The sequence below is a fragment of the Caloenas nicobarica genome, chromosome 4, assembly GCF_036013445.1.
Source record: "Caloenas nicobarica isolate bCalNic1 chromosome 4, bCalNic1.hap1, whole genome shotgun sequence".
Taxonomy (NCBI): domain Eukaryota; kingdom Metazoa; phylum Chordata; class Aves; order Columbiformes; family Columbidae; genus Caloenas; species Caloenas nicobarica.
The window spans coordinates 45663371-45682948 of NC_088248.1; the positions used below are offsets into that span (position 1 = coordinate 45663371).

Sequence of the window (19578 nt, forward strand, 5' to 3'; positions counted from 1 at the left end):
TATTGTTACAGCTATACTAATAATGTATTGCAAATTCCTAAATGCCTCATAGAAGTACCAGATCAAATGCATCCAAGCTCATGGATAATTTTGGGGGTCTTTCTGCCTCCTGCTCTGTAGCCACGGAGTCTAGATCCTTTCGAAATCCCAGACTTGCTAGTTGCAAAGCTAACTGGGGGCAAACTCCAGAATCTAGTTGCCTGCTTGCTTACACAAGTTTTGAAAGGCTCTTGAAAAACAAAGTGGTAAGTTACCTTGTTTGGTATGTTTTGCATCTGATCATACAGATTCTGCTGCTGTTTCAAAACAAGCTGGCTGTTTCCACATTGATTGTGTCTGAAAATATTTTTGACCTATTCCACTTAATACAGTCAGAGTATGAAAGAAGCTCAAAGAGACAATAGTTATTATTGCAACCCTTATTCCCCACCAACAGCATCCCCTACAACTATATTACAGGCACTCTTGGTGCTAAGTACTATAAGGTAAATTGTGAGTTTGATTGACTTGAACCAACTAAATGATTTCCCCAAAGGTATTCGGGATAACTTTATAAGATGACAGAGATCAACCAGACAGTGTTAATGAACTAATAACTTTTTAAACATCTTCTAAGTTACCTGTTATTTACTCCTTACCATTTCACAAAGGATATTATAAAAAGCAGGTTTAAAATGTGCTTTTCTGGTACAGTATTTATATTGATTTTAAAGCTAATTCTAGTATGTGCTCTTTATAGCTGCCATTCTTTGTAATGAACTCTACCCCAAAGATCTTCAGTGAGAGGCTTACAATACAGAGCGGAGATGGATCAACAGCAGGATAGGTGTGTGTGTGATCTGGCTAGAAAAAGATAGATTTTCATTGTCTTGCAATGCCCAGCTATCTGGAGAGGACAGGAGCTTTCCAGATTTGCGTGAGAAAGAGTGTCAGATTTGCTTTAATGTTATTTGCCAGTTTCACAGTTTGAGCTAGAGACAGTATTCTACTTGGGAAAATATCTGCAAAATTAAGAAGTCAAATCAGTTGGTGATTTTACTCCAAGGATTGCTTAGTCAGTTTAAACATGGCAGGTGATTTACAAACACATATTTATTACCAGGCAGGATTCTATATCCTGCTTTGCATGTGGTAGTAAATTCTTTTAACTTAAATCATGAAGATGCTGCAGAGCATTCCTGCTCTCATCTCTGCAACAGGCCAAATCATACATTCAGTGAAGGAGGGGGAAAAAAGTATGAAACATTAGTTCTGGAAAATAGTGAAGCTGACTGTATTTTTTCGCTCAGTTTTTAGAAGAAACTGTTTCAGATGTTTAGCTGTAGCAGGATGACTATGGCAATGAGAATGCAATGAGAGCTTGACAGAACACAAAACGTTTGGATTGTGGAAACAGCGACTCGTATGAAGAAACAACTGTCCCAAAGCTTCCTCGGGAGCAGAGACCTCTCCTGTCAAGCCCCTAAGCTGAAGAAGGCGTATATGCAAACGTACTGTTCATATGAAAAAAAAAAAAAGATAGAGCAGAGGGAGACAGTGCTTACAACAAAAAATTAAGAAAGTACTGGAGAAGTTTCCACCATGTTTCAGTTTCATTAATATGCAACAAGACGACAAAATGGCAGGGAGCTCATACTAAGATCCAACCCAGCAAGGCATATGCTGAGCATATGCTTAAGCATATGCTTTATGTAGGCCCCACAGACCTATTTCTGTGCTTCATTTTAAAACACAGGCGTAAATACTGTTTGCCCCAGATCACATTCTCTCACCTTACAAGGAGCTGAATACTCCAGTCCTAATTAAAAGTATTTCAGATAGACAATCAAAGAACAAAAGACAGGCAGACAACTGCCATCATAGTTTCTGTAATTTTAACTTTTAAATTTTGCTTACAGGATAGCGAAGACATCCTTACGTTAAGCACAGTGTCATCATACATGTGTTACTTACGCACATCATCTGCAAATGTACGGATCAGGTCCCTTAAACAATTGGGATGTCTGAATGATTTGTACACAGCCATAAACTTCTACTGGGATGCAATATAGACAGGTTGCACCGCAGTCAGCAGCAGTTAGTGCATGATCAGGGAAAACTGTACACACAAAAGCTCTGTTTACTGGGGAGATGCAAAATACTAGGAGACATGTCTGGGCTGCAAAGAGCTTGAGTTAGTTTAACTGACTGGGAAAAGCTGAGGAGATGTGTGCTTGTAGAGATTCTTTCAGAGACAGAAGGAGAATGGGTAGTTACTCTGCTACAACTGTCAAGAAATTTTGGTTGTGAGTGATATTCTAGTAGGAAACAGATAATTTCTGAGCAGTGTGGAAAGGCAGCAGAACAGACACAGAAGTTGGATTTAGGATTTTTGCTGTGTTTGCCAAGTTGCAATTAGGAATACAGTTGAAGCTATTCCAGCTGCCTGCAGTATTACTAACAAACTAGCTTAGTGGGGTAGCTACCTTACAACATATCAGACATCTAAGTCTACCTCCCCTAGCAAATTCAAGGCACTGGAAAGATCCTGTCTTGAAAATCACAAGCGGTTCTAGTTCCCATGAGCAAGAGTTCAAAGAGCATCAGGTACAGGAGAACCCATCACAGGAATCCATGGCTGATTGTTCTCTATAAACACACCAAGGAACTGGACAGAACTGGAAGAAGGAACCAAGTTGGCACGAGAACTACTAACCATTTCATTTATCTTAAATAAAAGTTGAAAATCATAAGGTAGTTTCTATTCCTGAGAGTCATTAAGGTCTGGAGCACTTTTATCAGTACTGCGGTCAAACTTAAGAGCCCGAACTTGACAGGAGTATGTGAAAAATGTAGCTGTTTGAAGGCAAGGGAATAGATTTGATGACACAGGAACTTCTTTCTGGACCTTGGATTCTTTTCCTAATATCATTTTTCTGACAATGTTATGAATACAAAATTAAGAGAAGCTAGAATTATGCTTTCCTGTTCCTCTGTTTCTTCATGAAACTGAGAAAATTAACTAAATATCTGATGAGAAAAGCAAGGACTACATGTCTCTAAACTGAAGGTTCCTTAAAGCAATCTTCATCAAATACAGCATCTGAAGAAAAAGTTCAAACACTTATATTTAAATTGAAATCAACTTAAAAGCAAGTCTTTCGCTTTAGAGAAAAAAACTTAAAGCTTAAAATTTCTCCTATTGTAGCATGATTTCTACTAGCTATGTATACTTTCGACTAGCTATGTACTGGAAACCCAGCTTAAGTAAAACATCTGCACTTAGTTCTAAGTAGGTATTTGCTGTCGCCTCAAAATACATCTCAGACGCTCCAATATCAGAACATTTCCCTAAAACGTAACTGCAAGTTTAACAGGATACCAAGAAAGATGTTCAGACTGACAACATTCTGTACACTTAACTGGTTATTTTTACAGCTGCAAAAGGAAGGAGGAGGACAAACAGCTGCTTTGATACTCAGCATCTCCTTAAAGCTCTACCACTAGAGGAAATATTATTAATAATTCCAGTCGTGCTTGTGGTGTTTGTGATTTTTTTAATTATTATTTTTATTGCTTAAATATAAAGAAAAAAAGAAAAGTCCCATTAACTGCTGACTGCAATTCACATTTCTTACCCTTTACTCCAGGCATCTACTACTGCTTTTAATAAGATGAAATTGTAAATTTCTAGCCTTTAATGGTCGTTTTGTTCCCTGCTTTTGGCTTCCTCTGCCGTTGTTTTACAGGAACTGTGTTTGTTCAAATTAACTCATTCTGTAGGCTGGAAATGATTTAAAATTACTGTATGAGACCATGTCACTGAAATAGACACGCAGTAGATTAATGCCTACAAACACAATCACAAAAACCTCCATCTTCAAGACAAGAGTGCCTAAACGGCACTACACATTTTCTCAGTTCTCCTGAAAGTTCACTTGTCAGGTAAACAAAGAGGTGCACAAATGAGGGTTAAATTTAGGTTCATTAGCCTTCAGTAACTACCAAAGACATTAGGAAAATAAGGGAGTTTTAGTTTAATCACTCATTTCCAGGACTTTGCAAACTACTGGTCACTCGAATACTTCAAGTATTATCAAATTTTCCATGTTCACACAGTATGACAAACAATGCGTTCCTGCTTCTTTCTACTGGGTGTGTAATATGTGCCAATTTCGGACTAACATGCATAAATCTCCACCTAAATAGAATTCCTTTCAATATTTTTTTTCATTGGTGGTGGTTTTGTTTTGTTTTTTAATGAGTCAAAAGCACTCCCAATCAAATCAGTGGGAACAGTGTTCATTCATGAAAGAAAAATCCTTTTCTGTTTCCTTCCATTGGTTTTGTCTTAAATATAAAAATACGCTTCCCTTGACCACAGCTAAGGAATGTTACATCTAGCTAACAGAGTCACACCAATGTGTGGGATGACATAAGGCTCCTTAATATATTCTTAGTAAGTATGCTGAAGCAGCAGGATTTGGTTTTGAACTTTTTGTAACATGCTCATAAAGACAAAATAATACCTATAACTTAGAAGATAATCTAAGAAGATGTTCACTGGGATATTTTAATCACTGTTTTCTAAGATAAAAGTTGGATAGGATCACACAGGGACAATTTCAGTACTCCTACTGTGTACTTAAAACTTTTAGCCAATTTCCCTAAGTTTGACAGAAATGCAGAGGTCTCAGTAACACCGAAGGCTTACAAGTTCCATGAGGAATTACCTTTGAGAACACAAACTGCATCACGGCCAAATGGGCAATATACCGTAGCATTATAAGATATAAGGCAATTCATACAGGAAGAGTTAGCAGCTGTATGTGGATAAATACACATACTTTGATTCCAGCTACAATACTTGCCTCCCTCGAAATTTAATTTGCCTTGTTAGACATCACGTAATCAACAAAAAAAAAAATTCTGCTGTCTAAAAAGCGCAATTTTAATTCCAAAAGCAGACTGCTCTATCATTCTGGGTTCTGATTGTGGAGTATGAGTCACTGAGATAACCTGGAAAACTTGAGGATCTTGAGAAAAATCAGGCTTTGAAAGAGAAATGGAATCTGCCTATACAGCAGGAGAGACCGTCAGGCCCTTGACCGATGGCTATTGAATCCTGTTGCTGAAAACCACTCATGGGAAAAGGTCCCATCTTCTCAAAACTGTCCAACGATCCACAATGTAAAATGATCAGGAAATTTATGATCCCGTTTTCTGTAAGTTAAGCTCTGTTTGGGGAGCGGATTTCATTAAATGGGTCCACTATTAAGCCTATTAAACTTACAGCCATTCTCATGAGTTCACAGGCCAAAAAAATCTAGTTATACACCTAAAAGAAACAGAATTAGACCTGCTTATTTTTATGAATTCTAACAATTTCTCTGTCATTTTAACTTTTCAGTGACATTTAAAGGACAGAACTGAGCAGTTTTACACGCTCTGAGGCTTCTTTAGGCCAGGTACTATATGGTATACCAGATTATCCCCTGTAATAGGGCATTAACATGTGGTTTCTACACCTGGCTCTGCCACTGATTTTCAACAGACCTTCTCACCTTTGTGAGTTTAGTGTTCTTTTATCCTCCTTTGTCACTTTTGGAGAGGGGCTATCTCCACTCAACTGTTTCCGCAGCACGGGATCCCAGTCTCTGCAAAGACATAGCCCTTGCTCAGTGTCTGGAGGCTGCTTTGTACTAATACCAATAAACATTGATACCCTGTATTTCAGTTGCTGCCTTCATCTGCTACTTTTTCATTTTAGATTGTAAATTATTGGGAAATCTGCCTAATTTAGATCTGTCTCTGTATGTCTTACAGAGTAATGGGATGCTGGTCCTTATGTACTATGACAGCATATATAATAGAGTACAGAAAAAAATACTATAGCAAACAATGTTAAGTCAGGAGATTTTAAAAGGTCAGCTAACCTAAGAGAGATTGTTTAACCAGATAACATGAGGTCCAGATATTTGCAATTGCAGTCAAGAAAATAGCAAAGAAAAACAGTAAATTATAGACAGATTTTTTAAAAAGTGTTGATCAAATACAAAGGAAATGCCTGAAGTTTCATTAGCTATACCTGCTCACCCTTTTGATCACTGGATAAATAGCAGCTTCCAAGAGCTACCAGCTGCTAAGAGAAGACATTAACAAGTTGATAATAAAATCACTGCAAAATTCTACAACCAGAAAACTGTGCCAACGTTATTGAAATAAAAATGTTATAAACAATTTTTAAAATGTTTCCCAAGATCATTACTACTACAATTCTTTAGATAAGAGTTCATCTAGCCATTATCTATATCATACATAGTTTCTACTACAGAAATTGTTATCCATATAACCATTACATTTCAGAATTTATGAAGATTGTATTTTCTGCCTGCAAGTAGCATTCATTTCTGTAAGAGACAAATTTACAATTACCATATTTAACTTTAGTAATCAGAGGATTGATTTCCCCACTCTCAGTTTTCTCCAGGAATTACAGATAATATATTCTTATTGATGGGGTAAAATACTGAACTGTTCGGTTAAATATGTTAATTACTAATCATGCTATTTCATTACCTCTTGCTCGGTTCAAGCTTTTATATGCACCAATCTGAACAATATCTGATTTTCCAGTGTTGGGATAAAGCATTACCATGTGATTCCCACTCTTGTTATTCTTACTGCTCTTAAATGAGAAAGAAATCACTCAATTCATTGATTCAGCATTCCAGACAGTGAAGGTCAGAGACGAGACCATGCTTTATCAACACAAGATTAAGTCTTCTCCATTCTGAATGAGAACAATAGGCTGAATAATAAAATTATTCTATTAGCCATATCATATATTCATAATAACCTCAAGAACATATACATGGAATTCTCATTCAGCTCAAAGAGGACATAATCGCACTGACCACACAGATTCTGCAGAATTAAAAGACCTGTCTCAGGAATACTTCTAGGTCTTTTTTTGAACCTAGCATAACCCTCGGTATTTCCTAGTGAGAAAAGAGCTCAGGGAAAACACATGTAGAAAACACCAGTATATGTACATACTCACATGCCTGTATCTTTCACCTGTAATCTACATGTACATGTAATTTTTAATAAACTACAATTAAAGAATTTAAATGATGTCACATAAAACTTTTGATTGCTAAAAACAAATTACAAAACCCACAAACCCAGAAATAATTTGCCTGTGTACAGAAAGAACAATGTTCTTCCTGTACGGACCTACACCATGTTTGACCATTATCCAGCCTTGAACCTCATTTGTAACTGTGAGTTCTCCTCGAGGTTTGCTTTAAACATTGATCACTGTAACAGCTATGCATGTCAAACAAGTTAACTTGTGTCAGAAAGCCACTGTATCCTCACTGAAGTGACAGACAGACTGAAGATTTCAGTAACTTTGCATAACTGAACTGAAGATACTTTGGGTCCAACTGGCCAGAATACTTTGAACATTAATAGCGCTAATCGAACTCTCATTGCAAGTATGTGCTAGGCACTTTCACAGATCAGAGGCTTGTGCCAGGCACTCAGCCAACACAGAGCAAAGTTAGGCATCCCCAAGAGGTGGCTAGGCATCTGTGCAGCACTGTCATGCATGGCTTTTCAGTGCAATACAAGCTGCCTGCCAGCCAGGCACGGGCAGGAGCTTTCCCTGCTCATCCACAATAACACACAACGCCCACCATCACAGGAACGAAGTGGCAGGGACACAAACCAGGACCAGTATTCAGTCCCCTACTTCATTCTCTACTATCCTGAAGGGTCTACAACTGAGTCCATTCCTTACCCAAATCCACTCCCGCAGCCCTTGAGGAGATGCAGCGTGTGCTCTGGATGAGGCCAAAGATTAGCAAAAACAAGCAGATATAAAACTATTCAGATAACTGCATTCACACAGAGGGAACAAACTGAAGCAGCAAAGGTGGCTTTAACTCTGGCATGTCTTATCTGCAGCCTTTGCAACACTAATATAATTTTTTCTCCTGTCACCTATATTTTCTTTCCTTCTACAAGGAAGGCGAAATGCTGGAGTCTCATTATCTGGCACCACAGGGACACCTGAATCACTTTTCTAGAGTCACTAGGCAAATCTCCACCTTTTCAGCTGAGGAAGTCAGGCAGCCACAGTAAGCTTTCAGCCCTCAGCCCCAGGTTCCTTCCAGGCCAGTCTCACCTTTGTCCCTTTAACTCAAATCCCAGTATTCCTGTTACTGCCCTCCAAACCAAACTCCCCCTTCCCCTGTCAGAGGCAATTTGTCACAGTCTACTGCTCTTATTTCCTCAGTCTTCAAGCCAGGCAGCCTTTTCCTCTTCAAAGACTGGTCTATAGTGGCCCTGAAAGAACAGCAAACACCGTCATCTTATTTTCAGCTTGCTCTAGCATTCATTGCAGTAGCAATGAATAGTCCCACTCACTCCCTATACTACCCCTGGCACTCAGAAGCATTCAAGCACTCAATTCTAATTTTATGTTCATGTGCAATGGGAATGGATCTTCAGATCATGTGCTTTTGCCAAATCCCTACTGAGCATCTGCAGACAGATTTTTCAGAGGCACACAATTTTTTGTAATGGGAGGTAAAAGTCACATTCCTAGCAAAGCTGTGTTTATTCCATCCACCAAGTCCTAACTTTTCTAAACTGCAGATGACCAGAATTTTTAATGGGAACAAAACTATTACATTGTAGAATCATGGCCTCTAGCTTTTGACAAGTAACTTGAAACAGGGTCGTACAACAGGAAATAATGAATGACTTCATTAATCATAGGTACTATCAGTCTATGTTAGCTAGTTTAGAGAGTTTAATAATGCCGTTCTAAACAACATGCTTGAATATTTTGAAGTTTTAAGACAAGGTTTGATTCGTTAGCGCCACAATATGTTTTAGTTTACTTTCTAAACCACATAGTGAAATTTAGCCAACGGTACATCCCAGGAGTGCTGACGCCAAAAGGAATCCTTCATTGACTGAATGGATTTACTACTGGCGCCAAATGAAATGTTACTTCGAGGTTATCAGACTAGTTTAAACGTACCTGCAGCAGCCACAGTTCTAAGTGCTAGTCAGGGCTCATTGTTCTGCATTGTGGGAGTCACTCAACTAACTCATGGAGCACTAGCACATGAGATGGTATCTGTTTCATGAAAATGTGTAGATCAGTTACATGCCTTGCTGTAATACCAGCTATTCAATCTCATCAAGTGCAGTGTGAATAACAGAAAGGATAGATAACATAATGGAGCATCACAGAATATTTTCCTTTATGAACTACCCCTCAGTTTATTTAATTATTAAAATTATGTCCTCAGCTTAATCTGGTATATGTAATATTTTAATGCTATTTTTCACAGCATTAGGATTTTTTTTTTTAATTGGCAACAGTAAGTGCCATTCCCTTAGCAGATGTTCTCAATTCCCGCACACTTAATTATAGTTTTATAACTACAGTCACCTACCATACAGTGCACTGTAGTGTGTAATTTTAAAAGCCACTGTTAATTGCTCATTATAGTCCTCTACTACATAGAGCACAACTGATTTCAACTGTATGCCAACCCAAACTCACATGACAAGGAGGGCTATAGGCATGAAAACATGGTAACTGTTTACCTTATCAATAAGTTCTACTTATGCTTTTTTATGATTTTTATATTTAATAGTCTGGCTTACAGCAACATTATTTAGAACTTTGCTATTTCACAATCATTCCACCCCAAACCAACATTTTCAAACTTTATTTGCATAAAAAATGCATAAATATTCACATGAAAGAGTAAAACAGACCTGTATGGCAGATGGATAGAGAAGTAAGCTTCTCCCTTCTTTAAAGACCAATCACTGAACACTTAAGGGACCAACATTCAATCAGATCTAATGAATTAAGAGTGACTTCAGTTATTAACATTTCACCCAAACTTTCTGAAGGAAAGAGGAGAGGGTTTAAAATCACACTGTAATTGTTTTTAAAAAGACATCTTCCTTCCTCCAGTAAAGAAATTACGCTAAGTAGTCTTGAAGTTTCCTGAAGTAATGAAATGGCTATCTGTGAAAAGCTGTCAAATTAATAAAATTAATGAACTGAAAACACAATTGCTTTTTCATTTCTTACAGCAGTTGCTGGTACTGCTTGCTAAACACAGCATACAAGAATCTAGAAGTGTTAAAAAAAAGGAACTTTTTAAATGTAGAAAGCTATTTTAATACCACCACAAAGCTGTCACCTTACAATTGGTCTAGGTGATGTAAATACTTCATCTGAAGGTCAGTAACATTTAAGGTAGTACTATGTTCTTTCCTACATATAAATAAAATTAAATTAGAGCACTTCCAATTAAAAAATGAGCTAATTCTTAAAGTCCATGCATAAGCAAAGCATAGTATATAAGAATCGATTTGCTCTTGAAAGGAAATTTCCTTTTCAAATAATTAAAAATGAACCAATCTACTTCTTGAGAAACTAACTGTTTTAGAGAATAAGAGCTCTGTATTATCACTGACGCATGTCTAGTTGTTTCTTTCTATTCTACACTCTTCTGAAATTCTCTACTTCCATTCCTTCAGTGCTGTAATCCTTTTTGTAATCAGTTTTCACCAATGCCCCTAACCCCACTCTGTCTGGCTTTCCTGGCACCTTATCCTAATTACTGAAGACTGATCTCAGATTATTTTTCTCTTCTTCACTTGCTCTAAGCACCACCAATGGCATGAGTTCTGCAGCTACTAAATAAAGTCCCTTCATCTCAAACCCACAGCTGTGAACACCCATCTACTTTCGGGTATTTTGGCTGTAACTTCATCCCATTCTGCCCTATCCCTTGGAAGCCTGCCTCTTACTCAAAATCCTTTTCTTATGCATCACCTCTCTTTCTAAAGAATGGACACTTCTTGTTTGTAAGACCATTGCTAATGAACACTATGTATATCTCTTGATCAGGTCAGAATTAACATCCAAACCCAATGTTTTGTAGAAAAACTATTGAAAAAAAAAAAAAGAGCAACAATTCTGGAAAATGTTTTTGCACATAAGTTGCAAAATTGTTGAGGGCTCTTGTCTTGTTTGATTTTTAGCCTAATCTAAGCTTTTATTTAGAAATAAATTTAAAGTAAATCATCTCAGAACAGCAACAAAAACTATGTGTTTGAAAAAGTTATCTTAATCTGGTCTTTCTATTCACAGAAGTTTGACACTGACGTTTGGGTTTTGACTTGCTTAGGAAGTCAGGACAACTTCCTGAAATTTCAAAACAGCTTCTGTAAAACAAGGTAACAATTTCCTATGCAACTCCACTCAGCTCTGTAGCTTTGCCCTACGATTCACCTCAATTTAAATACTGATACAGCGACAGTATCTTGCCTTCAAGCATGTTTTAATGTGTAGCATTAGTCACCTTGAAGGAGCCATGAGGCAAACACCAGATATAAGTGAGACAATCTTTTAATGTTTCCCCTACTCACCTTTGCTTTATACCTTTTACTTAAAATAATTCTTAGTTTGCTTTGACGGCTCCCATCAAATTTGATCCATTAGTTATATTGTAAAAGCAAACAATGCTGGTTCATAGAATTCTTACTGTGGTATGAAGCCTTGGTATTTTAAAACATTTATTCCATCTTATTAAATACATTAGAATACAGATCAGATAAAGAAAATAATACGTCCATCTTTAGCAATTGTTTAAAAACTTATTGTGGTAAAGAAGTATACCATACAACTTCTGTGTTATACACATTTTGTGTACTAAATTGAAACACAGATCCATAAAAATATGAAAGGTGGGTAAAAGCTTAGAATAGGATAATAATTTTTTCCAAATTTACATAACCTGTAAGTACAATATTTAAAAATGAAACCATCAGCAGCTATTAAAAAATACTGTTCAGATGCAAAACCTGCTACAAGAAGCTCTTAAACTACTGGTAATTGGAAGTTCAGGGGAAATACTGGTGAAAGGATCACTTTAACCCTGTCTTACACATACCTAAACCACTCGCTCTAGACAAAATCACAGACCTGGTATGTGATTAGATGGAATTAATCCAAAGCACTACAACTCTTGTCTTTTGCATACATTGATACTTGTTCAGATTCAAGCCCTACACCTTCCTCACAATGAAAAGGATGGAAAAGTCTGCATTTCCATTTCACTCTTCAGCATTCTGGGATGGAAGCAAGCTGTTGCACTGCAGCAATAGCAAATGATAAATTTGGTTTTATGCTTTTGTTGGGGTGGGGGAAGGGGCAACTGTGGAATTCACACTAAGTTCCCAAGTCTTTCTCAATGGTCTCCCCTCTTTGTCTTGTAATTCTAAACTTCTCTTGATCATAGGTGAAAAACAGCTGCAGGACAGATCCCCTTAACAGACTAAAGAATTGATTCACATAGCTTCAGCAAAAGGTTCGTGCATACTGAATACACATATTGCCCTTGAAAAGATGCAGCAGAGAATCTGAGAAACTTAAGGTTCTCTCCTTTGTAATAAGTAAATGAAGGCAACAACAGTCAAGACTACCCAGAATCTATGGCAATAGGAAGCAGGCATTCTCAACAATGATCTCTTCATAAAATGCTCTCTAGTGATCAGGTCAGTGAACTTACCATACATCTGAGCTTTTGGAAAGTGAACTAGTCAGTCTAATTGACCCAAAAAAAAAAAAAAAAAAAAAAAAAAAAAAGACAGACACAAAATCAAGTTTTACATAAATTTTTCCAGTGAAAAAAAATATTTAAAAAAACTCTTCCCCTGCCTAATGTTACCATATATGTAGCACAAGTTCAAGGCATTTGGATTTATTATTCCTTCTCTCAGTAAGAAAGGCTGCAATTCTCAAACAAGCCACATTCAAGAACAATCCATTTCTAGACACATAGTAGACGTGGTTACATCCTTTGTGATGTCTAAGGCAATCTATAAGCTGGATCTGTGCTCTAGTGCAGGACTGCTCTGAGCTGTCTTCAGCTGAGTGACACCAGCATAAACAAATAGTAGCATGGAAGATAAGACCTTACAAACATATCAGCAGTGAATTATTAACTAGAGCCATGCCATCCAAAAAACTCTGACTTTTTATGAAGTGCACAAACTCTGAACAAGCGAATGCTTCTGAATATTAAGCGAACCAGAACGCTAGGTTTCAAGAATAAGTATCTGCTCCTTTGTGCCCTTAGCAATTATGATTTATATTGAACATCCTATTGTCTCTCATGGCCTTAGTGCTGGCTGGCAAATGCAGTTAATCTTTCTGCTCTATCCAGCATCTTCAGAGACTGGATCATTCGCTTCACTTCAGTAGATTTTAGAAGTACTGATACTGGATGAAGCTATGACCTAGCTAATGAGCAAGAAAGACACAAATATGTATCTCAGTCATATGCTCCGTCACAATTAAGTGGCTGCAGAAGACAGTTATTCCATACCCCATTTCTAGTGAATATTGGGCAAACTACTTCTAAATACTTGCACTGGGACAGAAGCTGCCCAGGCATGCATAAAACCTCTTCATTTCTATATGCATATAGAACTAAATGCTGTATGTTAGATTCTTCCAAGGAGAAAACTTGCACTTAGTGTAAGCATGCAGCACCAAATCCTCTACTGTAAGTAAGGAAACTGTGTTTAAACTTGATGGCCTCGAAAGTTTTGCACAAGAGTAGTGTATCAGCCTCATTTAAATGGTAGCGAATCAATACTTAAATGAATTGAGAGAAAAAAAATGAGTCATCAGAGCTAATAAACTCCAAACCAAAATATACCATTTTCTTTAAGACTCCTATAAATTTCTCTGTTTGTCCTCTAGTCAGAGCTCTTTTCTCTATCTTCTAGTCTTAGAAACAGCGAAGAACGCAAATACTTCCTGCTATTTCCTCAGTTGTTATAAAGCAGTGCAGTTCAACTGAGGTCAATGGTGCCCCCTCACTCTAGTTTAGGATCCTATTCCTTAGTCATCACACATCTATTAAAAACGTTTCGACAAAAAAGCCCCGTTTAAATAGACATTACATGCTACAGAATTCCTTTCACCACTTAGGACACTGAACATAATTCAGGCTTTCGTGTTTTTTAATTTAAGCCTCAAGAGACTACAGAAATACAAACTACTCCTACACATTAGTAAGTCAGTTACAAGTATCCACTGAATGACATGTCTACACTTAATGTTCTTGGGTAAATCACAATTTGCAGTGGTCTGTCAACATTAATAGGGAACAATATATATTGTTACATTACCACATAGCAAATGGAAGGTGACAGAACTATGATGATACAGAAGTTCTACCTTTCCGCCTATAGAACACGGATACAGCACGTACATGTGGTGTTTTTGAACGTTGCCATATAAGGACTGACTTGCAGAAGCACCACAAAGCAGATGCATTCTGTTTACTGGCTGAAAAATAGTTGTTCGGGTTTTGTCATTTCAGATACTTCACAATTTTGGTTCGTGATAAATACACTTATAACAAGGAACCAGAATTTCTCTTAACATACACAGAGCATGTTCAGTGATTTAATACAAATTCTATACTAATTTTCAGGCAAAAGTCTCCAAATTATCACCTTATTATGAAATTCAGGTGACCTGTATAAAAAATGCTGCAACTATCAATCACTATCAGAAAACAATTTTGTAACCTTTTTCTTTCCCCCCATGCATTAATAAAGTTTTTAGTATAGTTTACAAGAGCAAAATACATTGTACATATCAATGATTACCAAAATCCATGCAAATTTCCTGTGTTGTTTTAAGCTTTTCCCATTACGGAAGCAGTATTTCCATACCACCACGTACATCTAATGGCTTCCGGAATTCACAACACGAACACAGCCTGATTCAGAGGCAAAGCATTTTTCTTTGTGTTACCTCAGAGCAACAAAACCTATCACTCGTCTTTCCCCATTACATATATAATTCCACAACTAAGGATTTATATTCTACAGGAGTAAACAATGCAGTTTTTAACTGAATGCAGTGAGCACAGTTGTAGGAGTAGGTACTTGAAACATGAACAAGGCTCCTGCCTTGCTGCACTCCATCAAATTCTGTGCTCTGAAAACCTAACCATAGCAGCTTATTTTAAGAACTTCACCTGTACTTTTAATCTATAAATTCACTCTTCTTAAGAGCTAACCATTATCAGCATATCTATAAAACTGAAGCAGGTCTTGAGGACTTCACTGATACATTATTGATGATGTCACCTGTTATATAAACATGACCACATATGCAAACAAACAGCGCTTCTCCCCCCCCCGCCAGCCTTGTTCCAAGACATGGGAGGATGACAAGCCTCCCCTCTCCACTGATCTCAGTCTCTTATCAGTGAGAAGAATTTTTGTATTATATATGAGCTGATAAGCTGTTTAAGAAAGTTGCTATGTCAAAAAGCCTCACAACATCTATTAAGCTAGAGGACTCCAAGAAACTTGAGATTTAGAAAGTCACAGAAAAGCAGTCCTACCTTTGCCAAAATGATACTTTTGAAATTTTTCTTATAAAAAGTTATGCACCACAGGACTGAGTTTGTAATTCATCCTCACAGTGGCAAGAAGGTTATCAAACCACGTGCTTCTTCCCCCAAGAACGCTTGGCTAGGTGAACATAAACCTGAATTACAGTGAACAGCCACACTCCAACGCTTCTCAGCTAACTATGTTTAGCAACTATTTCATTTCAGACTGTTTTGCATGTATGACTCATACACGAAGAGGATGGGCATTAACACCAATAAATCGCTCTGTCTTCAGCCACTACTGTTTGGCTGCTGTAGAATGTTTTGCAAGTCACGGTTCCACACCGGGCAGATTTCCTTCAAGTCCGCCAGCAGGAAGCCGAGCTGGGTGTAGCTGGACAGGGACTCATTGTTCGGAGCTTCCAATGGATGCAGAGCAAGCGAGTCGTTCAGAGGTCAGAGCCGTCACAGAGCCCTGCGAGCTGAGCAGTGCTGCTCTATTGCGGGTTTGATTCATCTTTGCAGCTCTTGTAGCTGTTCCCAGGCAGACAGACATGGGAAGCGTTTGACACCAAAAAAAGGCAGGCGGTTTTATAAGATTCATTTACTCTGCACTGCTTTTGAAAAGGTGCTCAAGAGGAGCCTACAAAATTCTTCCCAGGGGAAAAAAGTGACAATTTTGAAACATGAACTAACTTACAGTAGCCACAAGGGACAATGTGGAGCACATGCTAACAGACCTTTCACTGTATTTAGACTGCTAAGGCTTCCTTTAAACAAGTCATCTATAAAGGATCTCAGAATAAATTAGCCATGTGATTTTAGGTACTGGACTGCACCTCAGGGTACCTGGACCCATTTCTCAATGTTAGAACAAAGAATCAACATGAACTCTGGCAAAGTGTCATTCTGTTAAATATATGAAACAAAATATTCCGCTAGGGAGCAAGAAAAAATGTTTGCCAGGAATTTTGTATTGAACTTTCTGGATTTTTATGTACTTTTGGCTAAAAAAGACAGGTTATCAGTCTTTTAAGTTAGGCTCTTTATTCAAAAATAACATTCCCTGAAACTAAGTGCAGCTGGTTTTTTATGGGTCATTAGGCACCTTGGCAATAGTACCAAACAAATTCAACTTCATGGAGGTCACCAGATTTGGGAAGTAGCTGTTACAGTGGAGGGACCTCCAATGCTGAAGGAATAGGCTGATAGGTACCTCATGAAATTCAACAAAAACAAAGTCCTGCACCAGGAGTAGAATAGCTCCATGCAGCACATATAGCCTGTGGGGGCAGGTCTGCAGAATAGGATCTGGAACCACGGAGGACATCAAGCTGAATTCAAGTCAGCTGTGTGCATTTAGAGCAGTGAGGGTTACCTGCATATGGGCTACACCAGCAAAAGCATCACCAGCAGGTCAAGGGAAGTGGTCATTTCCCTCATATCATGTGCTGGTGAGTACTCCACGTAATTTTGCAGTACTCCATGTAATTTTGACCAGCTCAGTACTAGATGGATACTGAAAAACTGGAGTGAGTCCAGCAGAGCACAGAACACATGCAAAAAGGCTGAGGGAGCTGTGGATGTTCAGCTTGAAAAAGAGAGCCCAGGCGATCTAACTGCTATCTTCAAGCACTTAAAGAAGAGCTAGAGAGAGCACAAGAATCAGATTTCTTCCTGAAAAGGCCAGTGGAAGAACAAGGTGCAACAGACATGTTGCAACACAGGGGATTAAGAATGTTGTGCTTGAAAAAGTGAACTTTGTAAGAGTAGTCAAGCACGAAAATGGGCCCAGCCATGCAGTCTCCCTCCTTACGGACAGTCAAAGCTGAGCCACACAAACTCTTCTGCAACGTGATCTGGCTTCAAGATTTGCCGTGCTTTATGCAGGAGGTCGGACTACTTGATCTCCAGAGGTACCAGATGACCTAATTTATTCTATGATTGATGTTATTCTGTTCATGGTTCTAGTAAAATATGCTACTACTGTTGAGTGTTGCACCTTTTATTTATTTTAAGACACGGAATCCAAACAGAATTTAATCTTATTAAATACACAGAAGGAAACCCATTAAAGTACCACAGTGAAATATTTTTACTGTTGTCCTTACCTCAATTGTAGATGCATGATTGTAAGTATATTAGCAAGTATCCCTGCTTTAAGTGTACAGGGCAGTTTCGATTACACTTCAGCTCTCTTCACAGAGAAAAACCTTTTGAAAAAAATTTCAATTTCACCAACCATTACGTTAACTTAACAGATATCTTCTGAAATCATGGAGTTTGGGGAGATCAGCAATGAGACATACTAGTAAAAGCTGCAGATTGGGCCTGCAGCCACATTTTAACTCTTCCATGCATTCTATCTTTGTACTTTGGAAATACAGATGATCAGCTTGTCTGCGCTCGGGAACTTCCAGAGCTTCAGCTTTGCATAGTATTACTCCACACATTGAGGGACACACTGCAGTATTTAAAACAAGGGTAGCTCTTTTGCTTTGCATTAAAAAAAAAAAAAAAAAAAGGCAGGAAGCAGCATAAAATGACCTTGAGGATCTCACCAAGAAAATGGCAGTCAAAAATAAATGAGCTTGGGAAAAAGAATGGGTTCAGCCATTCCCTAGAGTGCATCCCAAACAATGGCTTTGTGTGTCACAAGTACAGTAAGAGTGAACGTTGCAGAGATAAGGGAGAATTGCATTTTCTCAAGCTCAGCTTTAGAACACAACTTCCAAGTTTCACCTACAAGAATCTGTACTAGGATCTGTTTATACTGTGTTTACAAAATTTTAATATGCACAAGCTCATTTTTGGCACAAGCTTAAGTATACTGTAGATAAGATGGTGATTTTTTTTTTTAAGAGCAGTTTTTGCATTAGCAAACAATAGCTCCTACAGAGATGTCCATGAAGAAACATGAAGCAAAAGAATCAAACCCCATGATTACAGATCATCTTTTTGATAAATGATTACTGGCCTCTGCCACCATATATAACCCTACCTCAACCAATTTGAGCATTACAAGAGTTTTCGTATTCCAGCCATTCTGACAGAAAGGCCATAGAGGTGTATCCAGTCAGAGAAAATTCAGAAAGATTCCCGTTCTCCCCTGTAAAGGCTACACAAACACATTGGCCACACTTACACATTGGCCAAGAGCTTTTGAGACTCATGTTCAACAGCTGCAGCTAATTTATTACCTGCCAAAGCTACCACACCTTGTAAAGAGCCCACAGTGCAAGTATTAACACAGAAGGGCAAATGGCCAGGAATATAACAACTGTCTCAGCCAGCTTTTTATTATATACTTTCACTGGGCATTTGTGATGTAAGGAGCTTGGTTGATTTTTGACGGTGACTGTTTTCTCAATTTATTAATATAAGCAGAAAAACCTCCCCAAAATACAAACAACCCAGAAATCGGTAGCTGAAACAGATGCAAGACTTGAACCCAGGCAAAACATGACTAAAACTCAGGCCTGAAGTTGCTTTCTTCATCTCAGTAAACACATCTAAGGCACTTATTAATTATGAAGCTAATTTTGTCCAGCTTTAGAAAAAGACCATTATGCCTGTTTTTAATGGGAGGAAAAAAAAAAAAAAATCACATTTTTTCCATCTACTAAAACAATGCTTCAGTTAAGGTGAAGGGAAGACTAAACACATCACAGGTTATCACATACATTTGAAAACAACAGAGACAGAAATAGGTAGTTTAACTATTTTTCATTTTTCTCAGTAGAGGTGTCAAATGTTGTCACAGCTCTTATGGCCTCCAGCTGGAATCCATCTGCTCATCGATATCTGACCTTATTTGTGGTTTGGTGTTGTGTTGGGTTTTTTTGTGTTTTTTTTTGTGTTTTATTTGTTTGTTGTTTGTTTTTTTTTTAATTGTTGTTTTGTTTATTTAATGGTACCTATTTACTGCCATATGTTCAGACTTAACATTTGTTCACCTGTGACTAAGGTTGTCTCTTTCCTAAGGGAGAGAAAAATTAACATCCAAAGGCCATCCCTGTCTTCCCGACATCTCTATTTTTACATATATATACCTAGCTATCTGAAAATTGGTTGAAGAGCCAACTATTGCAAGGCACTACACTCCTAGATGTAAAAATTATACATA

General features: G+C 37.8%; 1 protein-coding gene across 18 annotated transcripts in view; it reads right to left on the reverse strand.

Moving 5' to 3' along the window:
* LOC135988609 (sorbin and SH3 domain-containing protein 2-like) overlaps nucleotides 1–19578 on the reverse strand; it is a 158212-nt gene that overhangs the window by 85341 nt on the left and 53293 nt on the right. Inside the window, exon 1 of one of the 18 annotated variants that reach the window (XM_065634683.1) lies at nucleotides 15511–15586. The exons of 16 other annotated variants lie outside the window; for them this stretch is intronic. The gene's annotated coding sequence lies outside the window, so the exon portion shown is untranslated. Of the gene's footprint in view, nucleotides 1–15461; nucleotides 15587–19578 lie in introns of those variants that run through there. One more of the 18 variants, XM_065634682.1, reaches the window with a different exon arrangement.